The sequence below is a fragment of the Carica papaya genome, chromosome 5 (assembly GCF_054855325.1).
Source record: "Carica papaya isolate Zhongbai chromosome 5, ASM5485532v1, whole genome shotgun sequence".
Taxonomy (NCBI): domain Eukaryota; kingdom Viridiplantae; phylum Streptophyta; class Magnoliopsida; order Brassicales; family Caricaceae; genus Carica; species Carica papaya.
The window spans coordinates 27,581,572-27,609,365 of NC_142313.1; the positions used below are offsets into that span (position 1 = coordinate 27,581,572).

General features: G+C 46.4%; 9 non-coding genes and 44 pseudogenes across 9 annotated transcripts; 2 read left to right on the forward strand and 51 right to left on the reverse strand.

Annotated features, from left to right (window-relative positions):
• The first annotated feature begins 510 nt into the window (after nucleotides 1-510).
• LOC148257300 (5S ribosomal RNA) lies at nucleotides 511-629 on the forward strand (annotated as a pseudogene).
• Nucleotides 630-1,176: 547 nt separating this feature from the next.
• LOC148257301 (5S ribosomal RNA) lies at nucleotides 1,177-1,295 on the forward strand (annotated as a pseudogene).
• A 380-nt stretch (nucleotides 1,296-1,675) lies between these two features.
• On the reverse strand, nucleotides 1,676-1,794 carry LOC148257302 (5S ribosomal RNA; annotated as a pseudogene).
• Nucleotides 1,795-2,671: 877 nt separating this feature from the next.
• LOC148257303 (5S ribosomal RNA) lies at nucleotides 2,672-2,790 on the reverse strand (annotated as a pseudogene).
• Nucleotides 2,791-2,995: 205 nt separating this feature from the next.
• On the reverse strand, nucleotides 2,996-3,114 carry LOC148257304 (5S ribosomal RNA). Its single transcript, XR_015821002.1, has one exon. It is a non-coding gene; the product is annotated as a 5S ribosomal RNA (ribosomal RNA).
• A 209-nt stretch (nucleotides 3,115-3,323) lies between these two features.
• On the reverse strand, nucleotides 3,324-3,442 carry LOC148257305 (5S ribosomal RNA; annotated as a pseudogene).
• A 203-nt stretch (nucleotides 3,443-3,645) lies between these two features.
• LOC148257306 (5S ribosomal RNA) lies at nucleotides 3,646-3,764 on the reverse strand. Its single transcript, XR_015820095.1, has one exon. It is a non-coding gene; the product is annotated as a 5S ribosomal RNA (ribosomal RNA).
• A 560-nt stretch (nucleotides 3,765-4,324) lies between these two features.
• Nucleotides 4,325-4,443, reverse strand: LOC148257307 (5S ribosomal RNA; annotated as a pseudogene).
• Nucleotides 4,444-4,647: 204 nt separating this feature from the next.
• Nucleotides 4,648-4,765, reverse strand: LOC148257308 (5S ribosomal RNA; annotated as a pseudogene).
• Nucleotides 4,766-4,883: 118 nt separating this feature from the next.
• On the reverse strand, nucleotides 4,884-5,002 carry LOC148257309 (5S ribosomal RNA; annotated as a pseudogene).
• A 563-nt stretch (nucleotides 5,003-5,565) lies between these two features.
• Nucleotides 5,566-5,684, reverse strand: LOC148257310 (5S ribosomal RNA; annotated as a pseudogene).
• A 232-nt stretch (nucleotides 5,685-5,916) lies between these two features.
• On the reverse strand, nucleotides 5,917-6,036 carry LOC148257311 (5S ribosomal RNA; annotated as a pseudogene).
• Nucleotides 6,037-6,595: 559 nt separating this feature from the next.
• Nucleotides 6,596-6,714, reverse strand: LOC148257312 (5S ribosomal RNA; annotated as a pseudogene).
• A 206-nt stretch (nucleotides 6,715-6,920) lies between these two features.
• Nucleotides 6,921-7,039, reverse strand: LOC148257313 (5S ribosomal RNA; annotated as a pseudogene).
• A 558-nt stretch (nucleotides 7,040-7,597) lies between these two features.
• LOC148257314 (5S ribosomal RNA) lies at nucleotides 7,598-7,716 on the reverse strand. The gene has a single exon (XR_015819598.1). It is a non-coding gene; the product is annotated as a 5S ribosomal RNA (ribosomal RNA).
• A 560-nt stretch (nucleotides 7,717-8,276) lies between these two features.
• Nucleotides 8,277-8,395, reverse strand: LOC148257315 (5S ribosomal RNA). The gene has a single exon (XR_015821029.1). It is a non-coding gene; the product is annotated as a 5S ribosomal RNA (ribosomal RNA).
• Nucleotides 8,396-8,926: 531 nt separating this feature from the next.
• Nucleotides 8,927-9,045, reverse strand: LOC148257316 (5S ribosomal RNA; annotated as a pseudogene).
• A 209-nt stretch (nucleotides 9,046-9,254) lies between these two features.
• On the reverse strand, nucleotides 9,255-9,373 carry LOC148257317 (5S ribosomal RNA; annotated as a pseudogene).
• A 203-nt stretch (nucleotides 9,374-9,576) lies between these two features.
• On the reverse strand, nucleotides 9,577-9,695 carry LOC148257318 (5S ribosomal RNA; annotated as a pseudogene).
• Nucleotides 9,696-10,257: 562 nt separating this feature from the next.
• LOC148257319 (5S ribosomal RNA) lies at nucleotides 10,258-10,376 on the reverse strand. Its single transcript, XR_015819859.1, has one exon. It is a non-coding gene; the product is annotated as a 5S ribosomal RNA (ribosomal RNA).
• A 209-nt stretch (nucleotides 10,377-10,585) lies between these two features.
• Nucleotides 10,586-10,704, reverse strand: LOC148257320 (5S ribosomal RNA; annotated as a pseudogene).
• Nucleotides 10,705-11,265: 561 nt separating this feature from the next.
• LOC148257321 (5S ribosomal RNA) lies at nucleotides 11,266-11,384 on the reverse strand (annotated as a pseudogene).
• A 209-nt stretch (nucleotides 11,385-11,593) lies between these two features.
• On the reverse strand, nucleotides 11,594-11,712 carry LOC148257322 (5S ribosomal RNA; annotated as a pseudogene).
• Nucleotides 11,713-12,274: 562 nt separating this feature from the next.
• On the reverse strand, nucleotides 12,275-12,393 carry LOC148257323 (5S ribosomal RNA; annotated as a pseudogene).
• Nucleotides 12,394-12,597: 204 nt separating this feature from the next.
• LOC148257324 (5S ribosomal RNA) lies at nucleotides 12,598-12,716 on the reverse strand (annotated as a pseudogene).
• A 559-nt stretch (nucleotides 12,717-13,275) lies between these two features.
• On the reverse strand, nucleotides 13,276-13,394 carry LOC148257325 (5S ribosomal RNA; annotated as a pseudogene).
• Nucleotides 13,395-13,956: 562 nt separating this feature from the next.
• LOC148257326 (5S ribosomal RNA) lies at nucleotides 13,957-14,075 on the reverse strand (annotated as a pseudogene).
• A 427-nt stretch (nucleotides 14,076-14,502) lies between these two features.
• On the reverse strand, nucleotides 14,503-14,621 carry LOC148257327 (5S ribosomal RNA; annotated as a pseudogene).
• Nucleotides 14,622-15,180: 559 nt separating this feature from the next.
• LOC148257328 (5S ribosomal RNA) lies at nucleotides 15,181-15,298 on the reverse strand (annotated as a pseudogene).
• Nucleotides 15,299-16,178: 880 nt separating this feature from the next.
• On the reverse strand, nucleotides 16,179-16,297 carry LOC148257329 (5S ribosomal RNA; annotated as a pseudogene).
• A 560-nt stretch (nucleotides 16,298-16,857) lies between these two features.
• Nucleotides 16,858-16,976, reverse strand: LOC148257330 (5S ribosomal RNA). The gene has a single exon (XR_015820380.1). It is a non-coding gene; the product is annotated as a 5S ribosomal RNA (ribosomal RNA).
• Nucleotides 16,977-17,186: 210 nt separating this feature from the next.
• On the reverse strand, nucleotides 17,187-17,305 carry LOC148257331 (5S ribosomal RNA; annotated as a pseudogene).
• A 204-nt stretch (nucleotides 17,306-17,509) lies between these two features.
• On the reverse strand, nucleotides 17,510-17,627 carry LOC148257332 (5S ribosomal RNA; annotated as a pseudogene).
• Nucleotides 17,628-18,188: 561 nt separating this feature from the next.
• LOC148257333 (5S ribosomal RNA) lies at nucleotides 18,189-18,307 on the reverse strand. Its single transcript, XR_015820088.1, has one exon. It is a non-coding gene; the product is annotated as a 5S ribosomal RNA (ribosomal RNA).
• Nucleotides 18,308-18,509: 202 nt separating this feature from the next.
• Nucleotides 18,510-18,628, reverse strand: LOC148257334 (5S ribosomal RNA; annotated as a pseudogene).
• A 549-nt stretch (nucleotides 18,629-19,177) lies between these two features.
• LOC148257335 (5S ribosomal RNA) lies at nucleotides 19,178-19,296 on the reverse strand (annotated as a pseudogene).
• A 559-nt stretch (nucleotides 19,297-19,855) lies between these two features.
• On the reverse strand, nucleotides 19,856-19,974 carry LOC148257336 (5S ribosomal RNA; annotated as a pseudogene).
• Nucleotides 19,975-20,507: 533 nt separating this feature from the next.
• On the reverse strand, nucleotides 20,508-20,626 carry LOC148257337 (5S ribosomal RNA; annotated as a pseudogene).
• A 207-nt stretch (nucleotides 20,627-20,833) lies between these two features.
• Nucleotides 20,834-20,952, reverse strand: LOC148257338 (5S ribosomal RNA; annotated as a pseudogene).
• Nucleotides 20,953-21,513: 561 nt separating this feature from the next.
• LOC148257339 (5S ribosomal RNA) lies at nucleotides 21,514-21,632 on the reverse strand (annotated as a pseudogene).
• A 562-nt stretch (nucleotides 21,633-22,194) lies between these two features.
• On the reverse strand, nucleotides 22,195-22,313 carry LOC148257340 (5S ribosomal RNA). The gene has a single exon (XR_015820385.1). It is a non-coding gene; the product is annotated as a 5S ribosomal RNA (ribosomal RNA).
• A 160-nt stretch (nucleotides 22,314-22,473) lies between these two features.
• Nucleotides 22,474-22,592, reverse strand: LOC148257341 (5S ribosomal RNA; annotated as a pseudogene).
• An 882-nt stretch (nucleotides 22,593-23,474) lies between these two features.
• On the reverse strand, nucleotides 23,475-23,593 carry LOC148257342 (5S ribosomal RNA; annotated as a pseudogene).
• A 205-nt stretch (nucleotides 23,594-23,798) lies between these two features.
• On the reverse strand, nucleotides 23,799-23,917 carry LOC148257343 (5S ribosomal RNA; annotated as a pseudogene).
• Nucleotides 23,918-24,479: 562 nt separating this feature from the next.
• LOC148257344 (5S ribosomal RNA) lies at nucleotides 24,480-24,598 on the reverse strand (annotated as a pseudogene).
• A 206-nt stretch (nucleotides 24,599-24,804) lies between these two features.
• LOC148257345 (5S ribosomal RNA) lies at nucleotides 24,805-24,923 on the reverse strand. Its single transcript, XR_015819719.1, has one exon. It is a non-coding gene; the product is annotated as a 5S ribosomal RNA (ribosomal RNA).
• A 205-nt stretch (nucleotides 24,924-25,128) lies between these two features.
• LOC148257346 (5S ribosomal RNA) lies at nucleotides 25,129-25,246 on the reverse strand (annotated as a pseudogene).
• A 209-nt stretch (nucleotides 25,247-25,455) lies between these two features.
• LOC148257347 (5S ribosomal RNA) lies at nucleotides 25,456-25,574 on the reverse strand (annotated as a pseudogene).
• Nucleotides 25,575-25,778: 204 nt separating this feature from the next.
• LOC148257348 (5S ribosomal RNA) lies at nucleotides 25,779-25,897 on the reverse strand (annotated as a pseudogene).
• Nucleotides 25,898-26,458: 561 nt separating this feature from the next.
• Nucleotides 26,459-26,577, reverse strand: LOC148257349 (5S ribosomal RNA; annotated as a pseudogene).
• Nucleotides 26,578-26,786: 209 nt separating this feature from the next.
• Nucleotides 26,787-26,905, reverse strand: LOC148257350 (5S ribosomal RNA; annotated as a pseudogene).
• Nucleotides 26,906-27,109: 204 nt separating this feature from the next.
• Nucleotides 27,110-27,228, reverse strand: LOC148257351 (5S ribosomal RNA; annotated as a pseudogene).
• A 233-nt stretch (nucleotides 27,229-27,461) lies between these two features.
• Nucleotides 27,462-27,580, reverse strand: LOC148257352 (5S ribosomal RNA; annotated as a pseudogene).
• Between the last annotated feature and the right edge of the window lie 214 nt (nucleotides 27,581-27,794).

The window sequence follows — 27,794 nt, forward strand, 5'->3', positions numbered from 1 at the left end:
CCGTTGGTTTATGTGCAAATGTGAGTCAAGAAGCAGGGGCATTTTAATCGATATTAGAACGAGCAGGAGAGGTGCAGTGTGAACGCACAAGGAAACAATTGATGGGATGGGGAGGGAAGGAGAAGGAGTGTATGTATTTTAAGCACGAAATGAAACAGGTGCGAACATACCAGCACTAATGCAACGGATTCTATCAGAACTCCGTAGGTAAGGGTGCTTGGGCGAGAGTAGTACTAGCATGGGTTACCTCCTGCGAAGTCCTTATATTTCACCCATTTTCTTGTGAAGTCCTCGTGTTGCACCCATTTTTTTGCAGATGATTCTTTCGACGTTAAGCGCGACTTGAATTATGGTCCTCAAGTTTATTCGCAAATGTGAGTCACGGCGCTGTAGCATTTTACTTGATATTAGAATGAGAACGGGAGGTGCAGTGCGCACGCACAAGGAAACAAATGACGGGAGGGGGAAGAAAGGGGAATGAGTTTATGTATTTGCAGCGTGGAATTAAAAGGGTGCGATCATACCAGCACTAATGCACCGGATCCCATTAGAACTCCGCATTTAAGTGTGCTTAGGCGAGAGTAGTACTCGGATGGGTGACCACCTGGGAAGTCCTCGTGTCGCACTAATTTTTTTTTTTCAGACGGGTCGTTCGACGTTACGCGCGACTGGAACTAGGGTCCACTCGTTTATATGCAAATGTGAGTCAAGAAGCAGGGGCATTTTAATTGATATTAGAACGAGAAAGAGAGATGCAGAGTGCACGCACAAGGAAACAAATGACGGAAGGGGGGATGGAGGGAGAAAAAGTGTATGTATTTGCAGCGCATAATGAAACATGAGCAATCATACCAGCACCAATGCAACAGATTCTATCAGAACTCTGCAAGTTAAGGGTGCATGGGCGAGAGAAGCACTAGGATGGGTGACCTCCTGCTAAGTCCTTATATTTCACCCATTTTCTTAGGAAGTCCTCGTGTTGCACCCATTTTTTTTCAGATGATTCTTTCGACGATACGCGCGACTTGATATTCGCAAATGTGAGTCACGACACCGTAGCATTTTACTTGATATTAGAACGAGCACGGGAGGTGCAGTGCGCACGCACAAGGAAATAAATGACGGGAGGGGGAAGAAAAGAGAAGGAGTTTATGTATTTGCAGCGCGGAATGAAACGGGTACGATCATACCAGCACAAATGCAACGGATCCCATTATAACTCCGCAGTTAAGTGTGCTTTGGCGAAAGTAGTACAATGATGGGTTACCTCCTGGGAAGTTCTCGTGTTGCACCCATTTTCTTTTTTTCAGACGGGTCGTTCGACGTTACGCGCGACTTTAATTATGGTCCGCAGATTTATTCGCAAATGTGAGTCACAGTGCCGTGGCATTTTACTTGATATTTGAACGAGAACGAGAGGTGCAGTGCGCACGCACAAGGAAACAAATGACGGGAGGGGGAAGAAAGGAGAAGGAGTTTATGTATTTGCAGCGCGAAATTAAACAGGTGCGATCATACCAGCACTAATGCACCGGATCCCATCAGAACTCCGCATATAAGTGTGCTTGGGCGAGAGTAAAATGCCACGACGCCGTGACTCACATTTGCGAATAAATCTGCGGACCATAATTAAAGTCGCGCGTAACGTCGAACGACACATTTGAAAAAAAGAAAATGGGTGCGACACGAGAACTTCCCAGGAGGTCACCCATCTTTGTACTACTTTCGCCAAAGCACACTTAACTGCGGAGTTCTGATGGGATCCGGTGCATTTGTGCTGGTGTGACCGCACCTATTTAATTTCGTGCTGAAAATACATACACTCCTTCTTCCCTCCCTCCCTCCATCATTTGTTTCCTTGTGCGTTCACACTGCAACTCTCCTTCTCGTTCTAATATCGATTAAAATGTCCCTGATTCTTGACTCACATTTGCGTATAAACCAGCGGACCATAGTTCCAGTCGTGCGTAACATCGAACGACCTATCTGAAAAAAAATTGTTGCGATACGAGGACTTCCAAAGAGGTCACCCATCCGAGTACTACTCTAGACCAAGCACACTTAATTGTAGAGTTCTGATGGGATCCAGTGCATTAGTGCTGGTATGATGCCACTTGTTTAATTTTGCGTTTCAAATACATACACTCCTCTTTTCTTCCTCATCCCGTCATTTATTTCCTTGTGCGTGCGCACTGCACCTCCCGTACTCGTTCTAATATCAAGTAAAATGCCACGGCGCCGTGACTCACATTTGCGAATAAACCTGCGGACCATAAATCAAGTTGTGCGTAACGTCGAAAGAATCATATGCAAAAAGATGGGTGCAACACGAGGACCTCCAAAGAAAATGGGTGAAATATAAAGACTTCGCAGGAGGTCACCCATCCGAGTACATTTCTCGCCCAAGCACCCTAACTGCGGAGTTCTGATAGAATCCGTTGCATTAGTGCTGGTATGATCCCTCATGTTTCATTCTGCACTGCAAATACATACATTCTTTCTCCTCCCATCCCCCCTCCCGTCATTTGTTTCCTTGTGCATGCACTCTGCATCTCTCTTTCTCGTTCTAATATCAAGTAATATGCCCTGGCACCATGGCTCACCTTTGCAAATGAACCAGCGGTTTATAATTCTATTCGCGCGTAACGTCGAATAACCCATCCGAAAAAAATATGTGCAAAACAAGGGCTTCCCAAGTGGTCACCCATCCGAGTACTACTCTCGCCCAAGCACACTTAACTGCGGAGTTCTGATAGAATCCGTTGCATTAGTGCTGGTATGATAGAACCTGTTTAATTTCGCGCTACAAATACATACACTCCTTCTCCTTTCTTCCCCCTCCCGTCATTTGTTTCCTTGTGCGTTCACACTTCACCTCTCATTCTCGTTCTAATATCGATTAAAATGCCCTTACTTCTTGACTCACATTTGCGTATAAACCAGCGGACCCTAGTTCCAAACGCGCGTAATGTCAAACGACCCGTCTGAAAGAAAATTGGTGCGACACGAGGACTTCCCAGGAGGTCACCCATCCGAGTACTAATCTCGCCCAAGCACACTTCACTGCGGAGTTCTGATGGGATCCGGTGCATTAGTGCTGGTATGATCGCACCTGTTTAATTTCGCGCTGCAAATACATAAACTCATTCCCCTTTCTTCCCCCTCCCGTCATTTGTTTCCTTGTGCGTGCGCACTGCACCTCTCGTTCTCGTTCAAATATCAAGTAAAATGCCATGGCGCCATGACTCACATTTTCGAATAAATCTGCGGACCATAATTAAAGTCGCGCGTAACGTCGAACGGCACATCTGAAAAAAAGAAAATGGGTGCAACACGAGAACTTCCCATGAGGTAACCCATCATTGTACTACTTTCGCCAAAGCACACTTAACTGCGGAGTTCTGATGGGATCCGGTGCATTTGTGCTGGTGTGACCGCACCTGTTTAATTTCGTGCTGAAAATACATACACTCCTTCTTCCCTCTCTCCTCCAATCATTTGTTTCCTTGTTCGTTCACACTGCACCTCTCCTTCTCGTTCTAATATCGATTAAAATGCCCCTGATTCTTGACTCACATTTGCGTATAAACCAGCGGACCATAGTTCCAGTCGCGCGTAACGTCGAACAACCCATCCGAAAAAAAATAGGTGCAACACGAGGGCTTCCCAGGAGGTCACCCATCCGAGTACTACTCTCGCCCAAGCACACTTAACTGCAGAGTTCTGATGGGATCCAGTGCATTAGTGCTGGTATGATCGCACCCGTTTAATTTTGCACTGCAAATACATAAACTCCTTCTCCTTTCTTCCCCATCCCGTCATTTCTTCCCTTGTGCGTGCGCACTGCACCTCCCGTGCTCGTTCTAATATCAAGTAAAATACTACGGCGCCGTGACTCACATTTGCGAATAAACTTGAGGACCATAATTCAAGTCGCGCATAATGTCGAAAGAATCATCTGCAAAAAAATGGGTGCAACACGAGGACTTCACAAGAAAAAGGGTGAAATATAAGAACTTCGCAGGAGGTATCCCATGCTAGTACTACTCTCGCCCAAGCACCATTACCTACGGAGTTCTGATAGAATCCGATGCATTAGTGCTGGTATGATCGCACCTGTTTCATTTCGTGCTGAAAATACATACACTCTTTCTCCTTCCCTCCCTCTCCCGTCATTTGTTTCCTTGTGCGTGCACTCTGCATCTCTCCTTCTCGTTCTAATATCGATTAAAATGCCCCTGCTTCTTGACTCATATTTGCGTATAAACCAGTGGACCCTAGTTGCAGTCGCGCATAACGTCGAACGACCCATCTGAAAAAAAAATTAGTGCGACACAAGTACTTCTCAGGAGGTCACCCATCCGAGTACTACTCTCGCGCAAGTACACTTAACTGCGGAGTTCTTATGGGATCCGATGCATTAGTGCTGGTATGATCGCACCTGTTTAATTTCGTGCTGAAAAAACATACACTCCTTCTTCCCTCCCCCCCTCTCATCATTTGTTTCCTTGTGCGTGCACTCTGGATCTCTCTTTCTCGTTCTAATATCAAGTAATATGCCCCGGCACCGTGACTCACCTTTGCAAATGAACCAGCGGTGTATAATTCCATTCGCACGTAACGTCGAAAAACCCATCCGAAAAAAAATAGGTGCAACAGAGGGCTTCCCAAGTGGTCACCCATCCAAGTACTACTCTCGCCCAAGCAAACTTAACTGCAGAGTTCTAATGGGATCCGGTGCATTAGTGCTGGTATGATCGAACCTCTCCTGCTCGTTCTAATATCGATTAAAATGCCCTTGCTTCTTGACTCACATTTGCGCATAAACCAACGGACCCTAGTTCCAGTCACGCGTAATGTCGAACGACCCGTCTGAAAAAAAATTAGTGCGACACGAGAACTTACCAGGAGGTCACCCATCCGAGTACTACTCTCGCCCAAGCGCACTTAACTGCGGAGTTCTGATGGGATCTGGTGCATTAGTGCTGGTATGATCCCACCCGTTTAATTCCGAGTTGCAAATACATAAACTCCTTCTCCTTTCTTCCCCCTCCCGTTATTTGTTTCCTTGTACGTGTGCACTGCACCTCTCGTCCTCGTTCAAATATCAAGTAAAATGCCACGGCGCCGTGACTCACATTTGCGAATAAATCTGCGGACCATAATTAATGTCGCGCGTAACTTCGAACGGCACAACTGAAAAAATGAAAATGGGTGCAAAACGAGGACTTCACAAGAAAATGGGTGAAATATAAGGACTTCGCAGGAGGTAACCCATGCTAGTACTACTCTCGCCTAAGCACCCTTACCTACGGAGTTCTGATAGAATCTGTTGCATTAGTGCTGGTATGATCGCACTTGTTTCATTTCGTGCTGAAAATACATACACTCCTTCTCCTTCCCTCTCCCTCCCATCAATTGTTTCCTTGTGCGTTCACACTGCACCTCTCCTTCTCGTTCTAATATCGATTAAAATGCCCCTGCTTCTTGACTCACATTTGCGTATAAACCAGCGGACCCTTGTTCCAGCCGCGCGTAACATCGAACGACCCGTCTGAAAAAAAATTGGTGCGACACGAGGACTTCCCAGGAGGTCACCAATCTGAGTACTACTCTTGCCCAAGCACACTTAACTGCGGAGTTCTGATGGGATCCGGCGCATTAGTGCTGGTATGATCGCACCTGTTTAATTTTGAGCTGCAAATACATAAACTCCTCCTTTCTTCCCCCTCCCGTCATTTGTTTCCTTGTGCGTGCGCACTGCACCTCCCGTGCTTGTTCTAATATCAAGTAAAATACTACGGTGCCGTGACTCACATTTGCGAATAAACCTGAGGACCATAATTCAAGTCGCGCGTATCGTCGAAAGAATCATCTGCAAAAAAATACGTGCAACACGAGGACTTCCTAAGAAAATGGGTGAAATATAAGGACTTCGCAGGAGGTCACCCATCCTGGTGCTACTCTCACCCAAGCACCCTTAACTTGCGGAGTTCTGATGGGATCTGGGGCTTTAGTGCTGGTATGATCGCACCTGTTTAGTTTCTCGCTGAAAATACATACACTCCTTCTCTTTTCTTCCCCCTCTCGTCATTTGTTTCCTTGTGCTTGCGCGCTGCACCTCCCGTTCTCGTTCTAATATCAAGTAAAATGTCACGGCGCCGTGACTCACATTTGTGAATAAACTTGAGGACCATAATTTAAGTCGCGCGTAACGTCGAAAGAATCATCTGCAAAAAAATGGGTGCAACACGAGGACTTCACAAGAAAATGGGTGAAATATAAGGACTTCGCAGTAGGTAACCCATGCTAGTACTACTCTCGCCCAAGCAGCCTTACCTACGGAGTTCTGATAGAATCCGTTGCATTAGTGCTGGTATGATCGTACCTGTTTCATTTCGTGCTGAAAATACATACACTCCTTCTCCTTCCCTCCCCCTCCCATCAATTGTTTCCTTGTGCGTTCACACTGCACCTCTCCTTCTCGTTCTAATATCGATTAAAATGCCCCTGCTTCTTGACTCACATTTGCGTATAAACCAGCGGACCCTATTTCCAGTCGCACGTAACGTCGAACGACCCGTCTGAAAAAAAATTGGTGCGACACGAGGACTTCTGAAGAGGTCACCCATCTGAGTACTAATCTCGCCCAAGCACACTTAACTACGGAGTTCTGATGGGATCCGGTGCATTACTGCTAGAATGATTGCACCTGTTTAATTTCCCGCTGCAAATACATAAACTCATTCCCCTTTCGTCCCCCTCCCGTCATTTGTTTCCTTGTGCGTTCACACTTCACCTCTCATTCTCGTTCTAATATCGATTAAAATGCCCCTGCTTCTTGACTCACATTTGCGTATAAACCAGCGGACCCTAGTTCCAGAAGTGCGTAACGTCGAACGACCCGTCTGAAAAAAAAATTGGTGCGACACGAGTACTTCCTAGGAGGTCGCCCATCCGAGTACTAATCTCGCCCAAGCACACATAACTGCGGAGTTCTGATAGGATCCGGTGCATTAGTGCTGGTATGATCGCACATGTTTAATTTCGCTCTGCAAATACATAAACTCATTCCCCTTTCTTCCCCCTCCCGTCATTTGTTTCCTTGTGCGTGCGCACTGCACCTCCCGTTCTCGTTCTAATATCAAGTAAAATGTCACGGCACCGTGACTAACATTTGCGAATAAACCTGAGGACCATAATTCAAGTCGCGCGTAACATCGAAAGAATCATTTGCAAAAAAATCGGTGCAACACGAGGACTTCACAAGAAAATGGGTGAAATTTAAGGACTTCGCAAGAGGTAACCCATGCTAGTACTACTCTCGCCAAAGCACCCTTACCTACAGAGTTCTGATAGAATCCGTTGCATTAGTGCTGGTATGATCGCACCTGTTTCATTTCGTGCTGAAAATACATACACTCCTTCTCCTTCCCTCCCCCTCCCATCAATTGTTTCCTTGTGCGTTCACACTGCACCTCTTCTTCTCGTTCTAATTTGATTAAAATGACCCTGCTTCTTGACTCACATTTGCGTATACACCAGCGGACCCTAGTTCCAGTCGCGGGTAACGTCCAACGACCCGTCTGAAAAAAATTTGGTGCGACACGAGGACTTCCCAGGAGGTCACCCATCCGAGTACTACTCTCGCCCAAGCACACTTAACTACGGAGTTCTGATGGGATCCGATGCATTAGTGCTGGTATGATCGCACCCATTTAATTCCGCGCTGCAAATACATAAATTCCTTCTCCTTTCTTCCCGCTCCCGTCATTTGTTTCCTTGTGCGTGCGCACTGCACCTCCCGTTCTCGTTCTAATATCAAGTAAAATGTCCCGGCACCGTGACTCACATTTGCGAATAAACCTGAGGACCATAATTCAAGTCGCACGTAACGTCGAAAGAATCATTTGCAAAAAAATGGGTGCAACACGAGGACTTCACAAGAAAATGGGTGAAATATAAGGACTTCGCAGGAGGTAACCCATGCTAGTACTACTCTCGCCAAAGCACCTTTACCTACGGAGTTCTGATAGAATTCGTTGCATTAGTACTGGTATGATCGCACCTGTTTCATTTCGTGCTGAAAATACATACACTCTTTCTCCTTCCCTCCCCCTCCCATCAATTGTTTCCTTGTGCGTTCACACTGCACCTCTTCTTCTCGTTTCTAATATCGATTAAAATGCCGCTGCCTCTTGACTCACATTTGCGTATAAACCAGCGGACCCTAGTTCCAGTCGCGAGTAACGTCGAACGACCCGTCTGAAAAAAAATTGGTGCGACACGAAGACTTCCCAGGAGGTCACCCATCCGAGTACTACTCTCGCCCAAGCACACTTAACTGCGGAGTTCTGATGGGATCCGGTGCATTAGTGCTGGTATGATCGCACCCGTTTAATTTTGTGCTGCAAATACATAAATTCCTTCTCTTTTCTTCCCCCTCCCGTCATTTGTTTCCTTGTGCGTGCACACTGCACCTCCCGTTCTCGTTCTAATATCAAGTAAAATGTCACGGCACCGTGACTCACATTTGCGAATAAACCTGATGACCATAATTCAAGTCGCGCGTAACGTCGAAAGAATCATTTGCAAAAAAATGGGTGAAATATAAGGACTTCGCAGGAGGTAACCCATGCTAGTACTACTCTCGCCCAAACACCCTTACCTATGGAGTTCTGATAGAATCCGATGCATTAGTGCTAGTATGATCGCACCTGTTTCATTTCGTGCTGAAAATACATACACTCTTTCTCCTTCCCTCCCCCTCCCGTCATTTGTTTCCTTGTGCGTGCACTCTGCATCTCTCTTTCTCGTTCTAATATCGATTAAAATGCCCCTGCTTCTTGACTCACATTTGCGTATAAACCAGTGGACCCTAGTTGCAGTCGCACCTTACGTCGAACGACAGGTCTGAAAAAAAAAATTAGAGCGACACAAGAACTTCCCAGGAGGTCACCCATCCGAGTATTACTCTCGCCCAAGCACACTTAACTGCGGAGTTCTAATGAGATCCGGTGCATTAGTGCTAGTTTGATCGGACCTGTCTAATTTCGCGCTGCAAATACATAAACTCCTTCTCCTTTCTTCCCCCTCCCGTCATTTGTTTCCTCGTGCGTGCGCACTGCACCTCACGTTCTCGTTCAAATATCAAGTAAAATGCCACGGCGCCGTGACTCACATTTACGAATAAATCTGCGGACCATAATTAAAGTCGCGCGTAACGTCGAACGGCACATCTGAAAAAAAGAAGATGGGTGCAACACGAGAACTTCCCAGGAGGTAACCCATCATTGTACTACTTTCGCCAAAGCACACTTAACTGCGGAGTTCTGATGGGATCCGGTGCATTTGTGCTGGTGTGACCGCACCTGTTTATTTCGTGCTGAAAATACAAACACTCCTTCTTCCCTATACCCCTCCCATCATTTGTTTCCTTGTGCGTTCACACTTCACCTCTCCTTTTCGTTCTAATATCGATTAAAATGCCCCTGATTCTTGACTCACATTTGCGTATAAACGAGTGGACCATAGTTCCAGTCGCGCGTAACGTCGAACGACCCCTTTGAAAAAAAATTATTGCGATACAAGGACTTCCCAAGAGGTCACACATCCGAGTACTACACTCGCCCAAGCACACTTCACTGCGGAGTTCTGATGGGATCCGGTGCATTAATGCTGGTATGATCACACCCATCTAATTCCACGCTGCAAATACATAAACTCCTTCTCCTTTCTTCCCCCTCCCGTCATTTGTTTCCTTGTGCGTGCGCGCTGCACCTCCCGTTCTCGTTCTAATATCAAGTAAAATGCTACGGTGCCGTGACTCACATTTGCGAATAAACCTGATGACCATAATTCAAGTCGCGCGTATCGTCGAAAGAATCATCTGCAGAAAAATGGGTGCAACACGAGGACTTACTAAGAAAATTGGTGAAATATAAGGACTTCGCAGGAGGTCACCCATCCTAGTGCTACTCTCGCCCAAGCACCCTTAACTTGCGGAGTTCTGACAGAATCCGTTGTATTGGTGCTGGTATGATTGCTCATATTTCATTCTACGCTGCAAATACATACACTTTTTCTCCCTCCATCCCCCCTCCCGTCATTTGTTTCCTTGTGCGTGCACTCTGCATCTCTCCATCTCGTTCTAATATCGATTAAAATGCCCCTGCTTCTTGACTCACATTTGCGTATAAACCAGTGGACCCTAGTTCCAGTCGCGCGTAACGTCGAACGACCCGTCTGAAAAAAAAATTAGTGCGACACGAGGACTTCCGAGGAGGTCACCCATCCGAGTACTACTCTCGCCCAAGCACACTTAACTGCGGAGTTCTGATGGGATCCGGTGCATTAGTGCTGGTATGATCGCACCTGTTTAATTTCGCGCTACAAATACATAAATTCCTTCTCCTTTCTTCCCCCTCCCGTCATTTGTTTCCAAGTGCGTGCGCACTGCACCTCTCGTTCTCGTTCAAATATCAAGTACAATGCCACGGCGCCGTGACTAACATTTGCAAATAAATCTGCGAACCATAATTAAAGTCGCGCGTAACATCGAACGACACATCTGAAAAAAAAAAAATGGGTGCAACACGAGAACTTCCCACGAGGTAACCCATCATTGTACTACTTTCACCAAAGCACACTTAACTGCGGAGTTCTGATGGGATCCGGTGCATTTGTGCTGGTATGATCGCACCTGTTTAATTTTGCGCTGCAAATACATAAACTCATTCCCCTTTCTTCCCCCTCCCGTCATTTTTTCCTTGTGCGTGCGCACTGCACCTCCCATGCTCCTTCTAATATAAAGTAAAATACTACGGTGCCGTGACTCACATTTGCGAATAAACCTGAGGACCATAATTCAAGTCGCGCGTATCGTCGAAAGAATCATCTGCAAAAAAATGGGTGCAACACAAGGACTTCCTAAGAAAATTTGTGAAATATAAGGACTGCGCAGGAGGTCACCCATCCTAGTGCTACTCTTGCCCAAGCACCCTTAACTTGCGGAGTTCTGACAGAATCCGTTGCATTTGTGCTGGTATGATTGCTCATGTTTCATTCTGCGCTGCAAATACATACACTTTTTCTCCCTCCATCCCCCCTCTCGTCATTTGTTTCCTTGTGCGTGCACTCTGCATCTCTCCTTCTCGTTTTAATATCGATTAAAATGCCCCTACTTCTTGACTCACATTTGCGTATAAACCAGTGGACCCTAGTTCCAGTCGCGCATAACGTCGAACGACCCATCTGAAAAAAAAATTAGTGCGACACGAGGACTTTCCAGGAGGTCACCCATCCGAGTACTACTCTCGCCCAAGCACAATTAACTGCGGAGTTCTGATGGGATCCGGTGCATTAGTGCTGGTATAATCGCACCTGTTTAATTTCGCGCTGCAAATACATAAATTCCTTCTCCTTTCTTCCCCCTCCCGTCATTTGTTTCCAAGTGCGTGCGCACTGCACGTCTCGTTCTCGTTCAAATATCAAGTACAATGCCACGGCGCCGTGACTCATATTTGCGAATAAATCTGCGGACCATAATTCAAGTCGCGCGTAACGTTGAACGGCACATCTGAAAAAAAGAAAATGGGTGCAACACGAGAACTTCCCAGGAGGTAACCCATCATTGTACTACTTTCGCCAAAGCACACTTAACTGCGGAGTTCTGATGCGATCCGTTGCATTTGTGCTGGTATGATCGCACCCGTTTAATTCCGCGCTGCAAATACATAAACTCCTTCTCCTTTCTTCCCCCTCCCGTCATTTGTTTCCTTGTGCGTGCGCACTGCACCTCCCGTGCTCGTTCTAATATCAAGTAAAATGCTACGGTGCCGTGACTCACATTTGCGAATAAACCTGAGGACCATAATTCAAGTCGCGTTTATCGTCGAAAGAATCATCTGCAAAAAAATAGGTGCAACACGAGGACTTCCTAAGAAAATGGGTGAAATATAAGGACTTCGCAGGAGGTCACCCATCCTAGAGCTACTCTCGCCCAAGCACCCTTAACTTGCGGAGTTCTGATAGAATCCGTTGCATTGGTGCTGGTATGATTGCTCATGTTTCATTATGCGCTGCAAATACATACACTTTTTCTCCCTCCATCCCCCCTCCCGTCATTTGTTTCCTTGTGCGTGCACTCTACATCTCTCCTTCTCGTTCTAATATCGATTAAAATGCCCCTGCTTCTTGACTCACATTTGCGTATAAACTAGTGGACCCTAGTTCCAGTCGCTCGTAACGTCGAACGACCCGTCTGAAAAAAAAATTACTGCGACACGAGGACTTCCCAAGAGGTCACCCATCCGAGTAATACTCTCGCCCAAGCACACCTAACTGCGGAGTTCTGATGGGATCCGGGGCTTTAGTGCTGGTATGATCGCACCTGTTTAATTTCACGCTGCAAATACATACACTCCTTCTCCTTTCTTCCCCCTCCGTCATTTGTTTCCTTGTGCGTTCACACTTCATCTCTCCTTCTCGTTCTAATATCGATTAAAATGCCCCTGCTTCTTGACTCACATTTGCGTATAAACCAGCGGACCCTAGTTTCAGACGCGCGTAACGTCGAACGACCCTTCTGAAAAGAAATTTGTGCAACACGAGAACTTCCTAGGAGGTCACCCATCTGACTACTAATCTCGCCCAAGCACACTTAACTGCGGAGTTCTGATGGGATCCAATGCATTAGTACTGGTATGATCGCACCTATTTAATTTCACGCTGCAAATTCATAAACTCATTCCCCTTTCTTCCCTCTCCCGTCATTTGTTTCCTTGTGCGTGCGCACTGCACCTCACGTTCTCGTTCTAATATCAAGTAAAATGGTACAGTGCCGTGACCCACATTTGCGAATAAACCTGAGAACCATAATTCAAGTCGCGCGTAACGTCGAAAGAATCATCTGCAAAAAAATGGGTGCAACACGAGGACTTCACAAGAAAATGGGTGAAATATAAGGACTTCGCAGGAGGTAACCCATGCTAGTGCTACTCTCGCCCAAGCACCCTTACCTACGGAGTTCTGATAGAATCCGTTGTATTAGTGCTGGTATGATCGCACCTGTTTCATTTCGTGCTGAAAATACATACACTCCTTCTCCTTCCCTCCCCCTCCCATCAATTGTTTCCTTGTGCGTTCACACTGCACCTTTCCTTCCTGTTCTAATATCGATTAAAATGCCCCTGCTTCTTGACTCACATTTGCGTATAAACCAGCGGACCCTTGTTCCAGCCGCGCGTAACATCGAACGACCCGTCTGAAAAAAAATTGGTGCGACACGAGGACTTCCCAGGAGGTCACCAATCTGAGTACTACTCTTGCCCAAGCACACTTAACTGCGGAGTTCTGATGGGATCCGGCGCATTAGTGCTGGTATGATCGCACCTGTTTAATTTTGAGCTGCAAATACATAAACTCCTTCTCTTTTCTTCCCCCTCCCGTCATTTGTTTCCTTGTGCGTGCGCACTGCACCTCCCGTGCTCGTTCTAATATCAAGTAAAATGCTAAGGTGCCGTGACTCACATTTGTGAATAAACGTGAGGATCATAATTCAAGTCGCGCGTATCGTCGAAAGAATCATCTGCAAAAAAATGGGTGCAACACGAGGACTTCCTAAGAAAATGGGTGAAATATAAGGACTTTGCAGGAGGTCACCCATCCTAGTGCTACTCTCGCCCAAGCACCCTTAACTTGCGGAGTTCTGATAGAATCCGTTACATTGGTGCTGGTATGATGGCTCATGTTTCATTCTGCGCTGCAAATACATACACTTTTTCTCCCTCCATCCCCCCTCCCGTCATTTGTTTCCTTGTGTGTGCACTCTGCATCTCTCCTTCTCGTTCTAATATCGATTAAAATGCCCATGCTTCTTGACTCACATTTGCGTATAAACCAGTGGACCCTAGTTCTAGTCGCGCGTAACGTCGAACGACCCGTCTGAAAAAAAAAATAATGCGACACAACGACTTCCTAGGAGGTCACCCATCCGAGTACTACTCTCGCCCAAGCACACTTAACTGCAGAGTTCTGATGGGATCCGGTGCATTAGTGCTGGTAGGATCACACCTATTTAATTTTGCGCTGCAAATACATAAACTCCTTCTCCTTTCTTCCCCCTCCCGTCATTTGTTTCCTTGTGCGTGCACTCTGCATCTCTCTTTCTCGTTCTAATATCATGTAATATGCCCCAGCACCGTGACTCACCTTTGCAAATGAACCAGCAGTTTATAATTCCATTCGCGCGTAACGTCGAACAACCCATCCGGGGCTTTAGTGCTGCTATGATCGCACCTCTTTAATTTCGCGCTGCAAATACATACACTCCTCCTTTCTTCCCCCTCCCGTCATTTGTTTCCTTGTGCGTTCACACTGCACCTCTCATTCTCGTTCTAATATCGATTAAAATGCCCCTGATTCTTGACTCACATTTGCGTATAAACCAGCGGACCATAGTTCCAATCGCGCGTAACGTCGAACGACCCATCTGAAAAAAAATTTTTGCGATACGAGGACTTCCCAAGAGGTCATCCATCTGAGTACTACTCTCGCCCAAGCACGCTTAACTGCAGAGTTCTGATGCGATCCAGTGCATTAGTGCTGGTATGATGCCAATTGTTTAATTTTGCGCTTCAAATGCATACACTCCTTCTCTTTTCTTCCTCCTCCCGTCATTTGTTTCCTTGTGCGTGCGCACTACACCTCCCGTACTCCTTCTAATATCAAGTAAAATGCCACGGCGCCATGACTCACATTTGCGAATAAACTTGCGGACCATAAATCAAGTCGCGCGTAATGTCGAGAGAATCATCTGCAAAAAGATGGGTGCAACACGAGGACCTCCCAAGAAAATGGGTGAAATATAAGGACTTCGCAGGATGTCACCCATCCGAGTACTTTTCTCGCCCAAGCACCCTTAACTGCAGAGTTCTAATAGAATCCGTTGCATTAGTGCTGGTATGATCCCTCATGTTTTATTCTGCACTGTAAATACATAAACTCCTTCTCCTTTCTTCCCCCTCCTGTCATTTGTTTCCTTGTGCGTGCGCTCTGCATCTCTTTTTCTCGTTCTAATATCAAGTAATATGCCCCGGCACCGTGACTCACCTTTGCAAATGAACCAGCGGTTTATAATTCCATTCGCGCGTAACGTCGAACAACCCATCCAAAAAAAAATAGGTGCAACACGAGGGCTTCCCAGGTGGTCACCCATCCGAGTACTACTCTCGCCAAGCACACTTAACTGCGGAGTTCTGATGGGATCCGGGGCTTTAGTGCTGCTATGATCGCACCTCTTTAATTTCGCGCTGCAAATACATACACTCCTCCTTTCTTCCCCCTCCCGTCATTTGTTTTCTTGTGCGTTCACACTTCACCTCTCATTCTCGTTCTAATATCGATTAAAATGCCCCTGCTTCTTGACTCACATTTACATTTAAAACAGCGGACCCTAGTTCCAGACGCGCGTAACGTCGAACGACCAGTCTGAAAAAAAATTTATTGTGACACGAGGACTTCCCAGGAGGTCAACCATCCGAGTACTAATCTCGCCCAAGCACACTTAACTGCGGAGTTGTGATGGGATCTGGGGCTTTAGTGCTGGTATGATCGAACCTGTTTAGTTTCCCGGTGCAAATATATACATTCCTTCTCTTTTCTTCCCCCTCTCGTCATTTGTTTCCTTGTGCGTACGCGCTGCACCTCCCTTTCTCGTTCTAATATCAAGTAAAATGTTACAGCGCCGTGACTCACATTTGCGAATAAACCTGAGAACCATAATTCAAGTCGCGCGTAACGTCGAAAGAATCATCAGTAAAAAAATGGGTGCAACACGAGGACTTCACAAGAAAATGGGTGAAATATAAGGACTTCGCAGCAGGTAATCCATGCTATTACTACTCTCGCCCAGGCACCCTTACCTACGGAGTTCTGATTGAATCCGTTGCATTAGTGCTGGTATGATCGCACCTGTTTCATTCTGCGCTGTAAATACATACACTTTTTCTCCTTCCTTCCCCCTCCCATCAATTGTTTCCTTGTGCGTTCACACTGCACCTCTCCTTCTCGTTCTAATATCGATTAAAATGCCCTTGCTTCTTGACTCACATTTGCGTATAAACCAACAGACCCTAGTTCCAGTCGCGCGTAACGTCGAACGACCCGTCTGAAAAAAATTGGTGCGACACGAGGACTTCCTAAGAGGTCACCCATCCGAGTACTACTCTCGCCCAAGTACACTTTACTGCGGAGTTCTGATGGGATCCGGTGCATTAGTGCTGGTATGATAGCACCCGTTTAATTCCGCACTGCAAATACATAAACTCCTTCTCCTTTCTTCCCCCTCCTGTCATTTGTTTCCTTATGCGTGCGCACTGCACCTCCCGTGATCGTTCTAATATCAAGTAAAATGCTACGGTGCCGTGACTCACATTTGCGAATAAACCTGAGAACCATAATTCAAGTCGTGCGTATCGTCAAAAGAATCATTTGCAAAAAAAAATGGGTGCAACACGAGGACTTCCTAAGAAAATGGGTGAAATATAAGGACTTTGCAGGAGGTCACCATCCTAGTGCTACTCTCGCCCAAGCACCCTTAACTTGCGGATTTCTGATAGAATCCGTTGCATTCGTGCTGGTATGATTGCTCATGTTTCATTCTGCGCTGCAAATACATACACTTTTTCTCCCTCCATCCCCCCTCCCGTCATTTGTTTCCTTGTGCGTGCACTCTGCATCTCTCCTTCTCGTTCTAATATCGATTAAAATGCTCCTGCTTCTTGACTCTCATTTGCGTATAAACAAGTGGACCTTAGTTCTAGTCGCACGTAACGTCGAACGACCCGTCTGAAGAAAAAATTGCAGCACGAGGACTTCCCAAGAGGTCACCCATCCGAGTACTACTCTCGCCCAAGCACACTTAACTGCGGAGTTCTGATGGGATCCGGTGCATTAGTGCTGGTATGATCACACCTGTTTAATTTCGCGCTGCAAATACATAAACTCCTTCTCTTTTCTTCCCCCTCCCGTCATTTGTTTCCTTGTGCGTGCACACTGCACCTCTCGTTGTTGTTCAAATATCATGTAAAATGCCACAGGCCCGTGACTCATAATTTGCGAATAAATCTGTGGACCAAAATTAAAGTCGCGCGTAACGTCGAACGGCACATCTGAAAAAAAGAAAATGGGTGCAACACGAGAACTTCCCAGGAGGTAACCCATCATTGTACTACTTTCGCCAAAGCACACTTAACTGCAGAGTTCTGATGGGATCGGGTGCATTTGTGCTGGTGTGATCGCACCTGTATAATTTCGTGCTGAAAATAGATACACTCCTTCTTTCCTACCCCCCTCCCATCATTTGTTTCCTTGTGCGTTCACACTGCACCTCTCATTCTCGTTCTAATATCGATTAAAATGCCGCTGATTCTTGACTCACATTTGCGTATAAACCAGCAGACCATAGTTTCAGTCGCGCGTAACGTCGAACGACCCATCTGAAAAAAAATTGTTGCGATACGAGGACTTCCCAAGAGGTCATCCATCCGAGTACTACTCTCAGCCAAGCACGCTTAACTGTAGAGTTCTGATGGGATCCAGTGCATTAGTGCTGGTATGATGCCACTTGTTTAATTTTGCGCTTCAAATACATACACTCCTTCTCTTTTCTTCCTCCTCCCGTCATTTGTTTCCTTGTGCGTGCGCACTGGACCTCCCGTACTCGTTCTAATATCAAGTAAAATGCCACGGCGCCGTGACTCACATTTGCGAATAAACCTGCGGACCATAAATCAAGTCGCGCGTAACGTCGAAAGAATCATCTGCAAAAAGATAGGTGCAACACGAGGACCTCCCAAGAAAATCGGTGAAATATAAGGACTTCGCAGGAGGTCACCCATCCGAGTACTTTTCTCGCCCAAGCACCCTTAACGGCGGAGTTCTGATAGAATCCGTTGCATTAGTGCTGGTATGATCCCTCATGTTTCATTCTGCACTGAAAATACATACACTCTTTCTCCTCCCATCCACCCTCCCGTCATTTGTTTCCTTGTGCGTGCACTCTGCATCCCTCTTTCTCATTCTAATATCAAGTAATATGCTCCGGCACCGTGACTCACCTCTGCAAATGAACCAGCAGTTTATAATTCCATTCGCGCGTAACGTCGAACAACCCATCCAAAAAAAAATAGGTGCAACACGAGGGCTTCCCAGGTGGTCACCCATCGGAGTACTACTCTCGCCCAAGCACACTTAACTGCGGAGTTCTGATGGGATCCGGGGCTTTAGTGCTGCTATGATCGCACCTCTTTAATTTCGCGCTGCAAATACATACACTCCTCCTTTCTTCCCCCTCCCGTCATTTGTTTCCTTGTGCGTTCACACTTCACCTCTCATTCTCGTTCTAATATCGATTAAAATGCCCTTGCTTCTTGACTCACATTTGCGTATAAACAAGCGGACCCTAGTTCTAGACGCGCGTAACGTCGAACGACCAGTCTGAAAAAAAATTTGTGCGACACGAGGACTTCCCAGGAGGTCAACCATCCGAGTACTAATCTCACCCAAGCACACTTAACTGCGGAGTTCTGATGGGATCCGGGGCTTTAGTGCTGGTATGATCGCACTTGTTTAGTTTCGCGCAGCAAATACATACACTCCTTCTCTTTTCTTCCCCCTCCCGTCATTTGTTTCCTTGTGCGTGCGTGCTGCACCTCCCGTTCTCGTTCTAATATCAAGTAAAATGCTACAGCGCCGTGACTCACATTTGCGAATAAACCTGAGGACCATAATTCAAGTAGCGCGTAACGTCGAAAGAATCATCTACAAAAAAATGGATGCAACACGAGGACTTCACAAGAAACTGGGTGAAATCGCAGGAGGTAACCCAGGCTACTACTACTCTCGCCCAAACACCCTTACCTACGGAGTTCTGATAGAATCCGTTGCATTAGTGCTGGCATGATCGCACCTGTTTCATTCTGCGCTGCAAATACAAACACTTTTTCTCCTTCCCTCCCCCTCCCATCAATTGTTTCCTTGTGCGTTCACACTGCACCTCTCCTTATCGTTCTAATATCGATTAAAATGCCCCTGCTTCTTAACTCACATTTGTGTATAAACCAGCGGACCCTAGTTCCAGTCGCGCGTAACGTCGAACGACCCGTCTGAAAAAAAATTGGTGCGACACGAGGACTTCCCAGTAGGTCACCCATGCGAGTACTAATCTCGCCCAAGCACACTTCACTGCGGAGTTCTGATGGGATCCGGTACATTAGTGCTGGTATGATCGCACCTGTTTAATTTTGCACTGCAAATACATAAAGTCATTCCCCTTTCTTCCCCCTCCCGTCATTTGTTTCCTTGTGCGTGCGCACTGCACCTCCCGTTCTCGTTCTAATATCAAGTAAAATGCTACAGCGCTGTGAGTCATATTTGCTAATAAACCTGAGGACCATAATTCAAGTCGCGCGTAATATCGAAAGAATCATCTGCAAAAAAATGGGTACAACACGAGGACTTCACAAGAAAATGGGTGAAATATAAGGACTTCGCAGGAGGTAATCCATGCTAGTACGACTCTCGCCCAAGCACCCTTACCTACGGAGTTTTGATAGAATCCGTTGCATTAGTGCTGGTATGATCGCACCTGTTTCATTTCGTGCTGAAAATACATACACTCCTTCTCCTTCCCTCCCCCTCCCATCAATTGTTTCCATGTGTGTTCACACTGCACCTCTCCTTCTCGTTCTAATATCGATTAAAATGCCCATGCTTCTTGACTCAAAATTGTGTAGAAACCAGCGGACCCAAGTTCCAGTCGAGCGTAACGTCGAACGACCCGTCTGAAAAAAAATTGGTGCGACACGAGGACTTCCCAAGAGGTCACCCATCCGAGAACTATTCTCGCCCAAGCACACTTAACTGCGGAGTTCTGATGGGATCCGGTGCATTAGTGATGTTATGATCGCACCCGATTAATTTCGCGCTGCTAATACATAAACTCCTTCTCCTTTCTTCCCTCTCCTGTCATTTGTTTCCTTGTGCGTGCGCACTGCACCTACCGTGCTCGTTCTAATATCAAGTAAAATGCTACGGTGCTGTGACTCACATTTGCGAATAAATCTGAGGACCATAATTCAAGTCCCGCGTATCGTCGAAAGAATCATCTGCAAAAAAATGGGTGAAATATAAGGACTTCGCAGGAGGTCACCCATCCTAGTGCTACTCTCGCCCAAGCACCCTTAACTTGCGGAGTTCTGATAGAATCCGTTACATTGGTGCTGGTATGATTGCTCATGTTTCATTCTGCGCTGCAAATACAAACACTTTTTCTCCCTCCATCCCCCCTCCCGTCATTTGTTTCCTTGTGCGTGCACTCTACATCTCTCCTTCTCGTTCTAATATCGATTAAAATGCCCATGTTTCTTGACTCACATTTTCGTATAAACCATTGGACCCTAGTTCCAGTCGCGCGTAACGTCGAATGACCCGTCTGAAAAAAAAAATTAGTGCGACACGAGGACTTCCCAAGAGATCACCAATCCGAGTACTACTCTCGCCCAAGCACACTTAACTGCGGAGTTATGATGGGATCCGCTGCATTTGTGCTGGTATGATCGCACCTGTTTAATTTTGCGCTGCAAATACATAAACTCCTTCTCCTTTCTTCCCCCTCCCGTCATTTGTTTCCTTGTGCGTACGCACTGCACCTCTCGTTCTCGTTTAAATATCAAGTAAAATGCCACGGCACGTGACTCAAATTTGTGAATAAATCTGCGGACCATAATTAAAGTCGCGCGTAACGTCGAACGGCACATCTGAAAAAAAAAAATGGGTGCAACACGAGAACTTCCCAGGAGGCAACCCATCATTGTACTACTTTCGCCAAAGCACACTTAACTGCGGAGTTCTGATGGGATCCGGTGCATTTGTGCTGGTATGATCGCACCCGCTTAATTCCGCGCTGCAAATACATAAACTCCTTCTCCTTTCTTCCCCCTCCCGTCATTTGTTTCCTTGTGCGCGCGCACTGCACCTCCCGTGCTCGTTCTAATATCAAGTAAAATGCTACGGTGCCGTGACTCACATTTGCGAATAAACCTGAGGACCATAATTCAAGTCGCGCGTATCGTCGAAAGAATCATCTGCAAAAAAATGGGTGCAACACGAGGACTTCCTAAGAAAATGGGTGAAATATAAGGACTTCGATGGAGGTCACCCATCCTAGTGCTACTCTCGCCCAAGCACCCTTAACTTGCGGAGTTCTGATAGAATCCGTTGCAATGGTGCTGGTATGATTGCTCATGTTTCATCATGCGCTACAAATACATACACTTTTTCTCCCTCCATCCCCCCTCCCGTCATTTGTTTCCTTGTGCGTGCACTCTGCATCTCTTCTTCTCGTTCTAATATCGATTAAAATGCCCCTGCTTCTTGACTCACATTTGCGAATAAACAATCGGACCCTAGTTCCAATCGCGCGTAACGTCGAACGACCCGTCTGAAAACAAATATGTGCGACACGAGGACTTCCCAAGAGGTTACCCATCCGAGTACTACTCTCGCCCAAGCACACTTAACTGCGGAGTTCTGATAGAATCTGATGCATTAATGCTGGTATGATCGCACCCGTTTAATTTCGCGCTGCAAATACATAAACTCCTTCTTCTTTCTTCCCCCTCCCATCATTTATTTCCTTGTGCATGCGCACTGCACCTCCCGTGCTCGTTCTAATATCAAGTAAAATGCTACGGTGCCGTGACTCACATTTGCGAATAAACCTGAGGACCATAATTCAAGTCGCGCGAAACGTCGAAAGAATCATCTGCAAAAAAATGGGTGCAACACGAGGACTTTCTAAGAAAATAGGTGAAATATAAGGACTTCGCATGAGGTCACCCATCCTAGTGCTACTCTCGCCCAAGCACCCTTAACTTGCAGAGTCTGATAGAATCCGTTGCATTGGTGCTAGTATGATTGCTCATGTTTCATTCTGCGCTGCAAATACATACACTTTTTTGCCCTCCATCCCTCCTCCCGTCATTTGTTTCCTTGTGCGTGAACTCTGCATCTCTCATTCTCGTTCTAATATCGATTAAAATGCCCCTGCTTCTTGACTCACATTTGCGTATTAACCAGTGGACCCTAGTTCCAGTCGCGCGTAATGTCGAACAACCCGTCTGAAAAAAAAAATTAGTGCGACACGAGGACTTCCCAAGAGGTCACCCATCCGAGTACTACTCTCGCCCAAGCACACTTATCTGCGGAGTTCTGATGGGATCCGGTTCATAAGTGCTGGTATGATCGCACCAGTTTAATTTCGCGCTGCAAATACATAAACTCCTTCTCCTTTCTTCCCCCTCCCGTCATTTGTTTCCTTGTGCGGCGCCGTGACTCACATTTGCGAATAAATCTGCGGACCATAATTAAAGTCGCGCGTTACGTCGAATGGCACATCTGAAAAAAAGAAAATGGGTGCAACACGAGAACTTCCCAGGAGGTAACCCATCATTGTACTACTTTCGCCAAAGCACAGTTAACTACGGAGTTCTGATGGGATCCGGTGCATTTGTGCTGGTGTGACCGCACCTGTTTAATTTTGTGCTGAAAATACATACACTCCTTCTTCCCTCCCCCCCTCCCATCATTTGTTTCCTTGTGCGTTCACACTACACCTCTCTTTCTCGTTCTAATATCGATAAAAATGCCCCTGATTTTTTACTCACATTTGCGTATAAACCAGCGGACCATAGTTCCAGTCGCGCGTAACGTCGAACGACCCATCTGAAAAAAAATTGTTGCGATACGAGGACTTCCCAAGTGGTCACCCATCCGAGTACTACTCTCGCCCAGGCACACTTAATTGCAGAGTTCTGATGGGATCCAGTGCATTAGTGCTGCTATGATTCCACTTGTTTAATTTTGCGCTGCAAATACATACACTCCTTCTCTTTTCTTCCCCCTCCCGTCATTTGTTTCCTTGTGCGTGCGCACTGCACCTCCCGTACTCGATCTAATATCAAGTAAAACGCCACGGCGCCGTGACTCAAATTTGCGAATAAACCTGCGGACCATAAATCAAGTCGCGCGTAACGTCGAAAGAATCATCTGCAAAAAGATGGGTGCAACACGAGGACCTCCCAAGAAAATGGGTGAAATATAAGGACTTCGCAAGAGGTCACCCATCCGAGTACTTTTCTCGCCCAAACACCCTTAACTGCGGAGTTCTGATAGAATCCGTTGCATTAGTGCTGGTATGATCCCTCATATTTCATTCTGCACTGTAAATACATACACTCTTTCTCCTTCCATCCCCCTCCCATCATTTGTTTCCTTGTGCGTGCACTCTGAATCTCTCTTTCTCGTTCTAATATCAAGTAATATGCCCCGGCACCGTGACTCACCTTTGCAAATGAACCAGCGGATTATAATTCCATTCGCGCGTAACGTCGAACAACCCATCCGAAAAAAAATAGGTGCAACACGAGGGCTTCCCAGGTGGTCACCCATCCGAGTACTACCATCGCCCAAGCACACTTAATTGCGGAGTTCTGATGGGATCTGGAGCTTTAGTGCTGGTATGATCGCACCTGTTTAATTTGGCGCTGCAAATACATACACTCCTTCTCCTTTCTTCCCCCTCCCGTCATTTGTTTCCTTGTGCGTTCACACTTCACCTCTCATTCTCGTTCTAATATCGATTAAAATGCCCCTGCTTCTTGACTCACATTTGCGTATAAACCAGCGGACCCTAGTTCCAGACGCGCGTAATGTCGAACGACCCATCTGAAAATAAATTTGTGCGACACGAGGACTTCCGAGGAGGTCACCCATCCGAGTACTAATCTCGCCCAAGCAAAGTTAACGGCGGAGTTCTGATGGGATCCGGTGTATTAGTGCTGTTATGATCGCACCTGTTTAATTTCGCGCTGCAAATACATAAACTCATTCTCCTTTCTTCCCTCTCCCGCCATTTGTTTCCTTGTGCGTGCGCACTGCACCTCCCGTGCTCGTTCTAATATCAATTAAAATGCTACGGTGCCGTGACTCACATTTGCGAATAAACCTGAGGACCATAATTCAAGTCGCGCGTATCGTCGAAAGAATCATCTGCAAAAAAATGGGTGCAACACGCGGACTTCCTAAGAAAATGGGTGAAATATAAGGACTTCGCAGGAGGTCACCCATCCTAGTGCTACTCTCGCCCAAGCACCCCTAACTTGCGGAGTTCTGATAGAATCCGTTGCATTGGTGCTGGTATGAATACTCATGTTTCATTCTGCGCTGCAAATACATACACTTTTTTTCCCTCCATCCCTCCTCCCGTCATTTGTTTCCTTGTGCGTGCACTCTGCATCTCTCCTTCTCGTTCTAATATCGATTAAAATGCCCCTGCTTCTTGACTCACATTTGCGTATAAACCAGTGGACCCTCGTTCCAGTCGCGCTTAACGTCGAACGACCCGTCTGAAAAAAAAATTAGTGCGACACGAGGACTTCCCAGGAGGTCACCCATCCGAGTACTACTCTCGCCCAAGCACAATTAACTGCGGAGTTCTGATGGGATCCGATGCATTAGTGCTGGTATGATCGAACCCGTTTAATTTTGCGCTGCAAATACATAAACTCTTTCTCCTTCCATCGCCCCTTCCGTCATTTGTTTCCTTGTTCGTGCACTCTGCATCTCTCTTTCTCGTTATAATATCAAGTAATATGCTCCGGCACCGTGACTCACCTTTGCAAATGAACCAGCGGTTTATAATTCCATTCGTGCGTAACGTCGAACAACCCATCCGAAAAAAAATAGGAGCAACACGATGGTTTCCCAGGTGGTCACCCATCCGAGTACTACTCTCGCCCAAGCACACTTAACTGCGGAGTTCTGATGGGATCCGGAGTTTTAGTGCTGGTATGATCGCACCTGTTTAATTTCACGCTGCAAATACATACACTCCTTCTCCTTTCTTCCCCCGCCCGTCATTTGTTTCCATGTGCGTTCACACTTCACCTCTCATTCTCGTTCTAATATCGATTAAAATGCCCCTGCTTCTTGACTCACATTTGCGTATAAACTAGCGGACCCTAGTTCCAGACGCGCGTAACGTCGAACGACCCGTCTGAAAAACAATTGGTGCGACACGAGGACTTCCCAGGAGGTCAACCATTCGAGTACTAATCTCGCCAAGCACACTTGACTGGGGAGTTCTGATGGGATCTGGTGCATTAGTGCTGGTATGATCGCACCCGTTTAATTCCGCGCTGCAAATACATAAACTCCTTGTCCTTTCTTCCCCCTCCCGTCATTTGTTTCCTTGTGCGTGCGCACTGCACCTCTCGTTCTCGTTCAAATATCAAGTAAAATGCCAAAGCGCCGTGACTCACATTTGCGAATAAATATGCGGACCATAATTAAAGTCGCACGTAACGTCGAACGGCACATCTGAAGAAAAGAAAATCGGTGCAACACGAGAACTTCCCAGGAGGTAACCCATCAATGTACTACTTTCGTCAAAGCACACTTAACTGTGTAGTTCTAATGGGATCCGGTGCATTTGTGCTGGTGTGACCGCACCTGTTTAATTTCGTGATGAAAATACATACACTCTTTCTTCCCTCCCCCCCTCCCATCATTTGTTTCCTTGTGCGTGCACTATGCATATCTCTTTCTCGTTCTAATATCAAGTAATATGCCCCGGCACCGTGACTCATCTTTGCAAATGAACCAGCGGTTTATAATTCCATTTGCGCGTAACGTCGAAAAACCCTTCCGAAAAAAAATTAGTGCAACTCGAGGGCTTCCCAAGTGGTCACCCATACGAGTACTACTCTCGCCCAAGCACACTTAACTGCAGAGTTCTTATGGGATCTGGTGCATTAGTGCTGGTATGATCGAACCTGTTTAATTTCGCACTGCAAATACATAAACTCCTTCTCCTTTCTTCCCCCTCCCGTCATTTCTTTCCTTGTGCGTGCGCACTGCACCTCTCGTTCTCGTTCAAATATCAAGTAAAATGCCACGGCGCCGTGACTCACATTTGCGAATAAATCTGCGGACCATAATTAAAGTCGCGCGTAACGTCGAACGACACATCTGAAAAAAGAAAATGGGTGCAACACGAGAACTTCACAAGAAAATGGCTAAAATACAAAGACTTCGCAGGAGGTAACCCATGCTAGAACTACTCTCGCCCAATCACCCTTACCTACGGTGTTCTGATAGAATCCGTTGCATTAGTGCTGGTATGATTGCACCTGTTTCATTTCGTGCTGAAAATACATGCACTCCTTCTCCTTCCTCCCCCTCCCATCAATTGTTTCCTTGTGCGTGCACTCTGCATCTCTCCTTCTCGTTTTAATATCGATTAAAATGCCCCTGCTTCTTGACTCACATTTGCGTATAAACCAGCGGACCCTAGTTCCAGTCGCGCGTAACGTCGAACGACCCGTCTGGAAAAAAATTAGTGCGACACAAGGACTTCCCAGGATGTCACCCATCCGAGTACTGCTCTCGCCCAAGCACACTTAACTGCGGAGTTTTGATGGGATCCGGTGCATTAGTACTGGTATGATCGCACATGTTTAATTTCGCACTGCAAATACATAAACTCCTTCTCCTTTCTTTCCCATCCCGTCATTTGTTTCCTTGTGCGTGCGCACTGCACCTCTCGTTCTCGTTCAAATATCAAGTAAAATGCCACGGCGCCGTGACTCACATTTGCGATTAAATCTGCGGACCATAATTAAAGTCGTGCGTAACGTCGAACAGCACATTTGAAAAAAAGAAAATGGGTGCAACACCAGAACTTCCCAGGAGGTAACCCATCATTGTACTACTTTCGCCAAAGCACGCTTAACTGCGGAGTTCTGATGGGATCTGGTGCATTTGTGCTGGTGTGACCGCACCTGTTTAATTTCGTGCTGAAAATACATACACTCCTTCTTCCCTGCCCCCCTCCCATCATTTGTTTCCTTGTGCGTTCACACAGCACCTCTCCTTCTCGTTCTAATATCGATTAAAATGCCTCTGATTCTTGACTCACATTTGTGTATAAACAAACGGACCATAGTTCCAGTCGCGCGTAACGTCGAACGATCCATCTAAAAAAAAATTGTTGCGATACGAGGACTTCCCAAGAGGTCACCCATCCGAGAACTATTCTCTCCCGAGCACGCTTAACTGCAGAGTTCTAATGGGATCGAGTGCATTAGTGCTGGTATAATAGCACCTGTTTAATTTCGCGCTGCAAATACATACACTCCTTCTCTTTTCTTCCTCATCCCGTCATTTGTTTCCTTGTGCGTGCGAACTGCACCTCCCGTACTCTTCTAATATCAAGTAAAATGCCACGGCACCGTGACTCACATTTGCGAATAAACCTGAGGATCATAATTCAAGTCGCGTGTAACGTCGAAAGAATCATCTGCAAAAAAATGGGTGCAACACGAGGATTTCACAAGAAAATGGTGAAATATAAGGACTTCGCAGGAGGTAACCCATGCTAGTACTACTCTCGCCCAAGCACCCTTACCTACGGAGTTCTGATAGAATCCGTTGCATTAGTGCTGGTATGATCGCACCTGTTTCATTTCGCGCTGCAAATACATAAACTGCTTCTCCATTCTTCCCCCTCCCGTCATTTGTTTCCTTGGGCGTGCGCACTGCACCTCTCGTTCTCGTTCAAATATTAGGTAAAATGCCACGGCGCCGTGACTCACATTTGCGAATAAATCTGTGGACCATAATTAAAGTCGCGCGTAATGCCGAACGGCACATCTGAAAAAAAAAATGGGTGC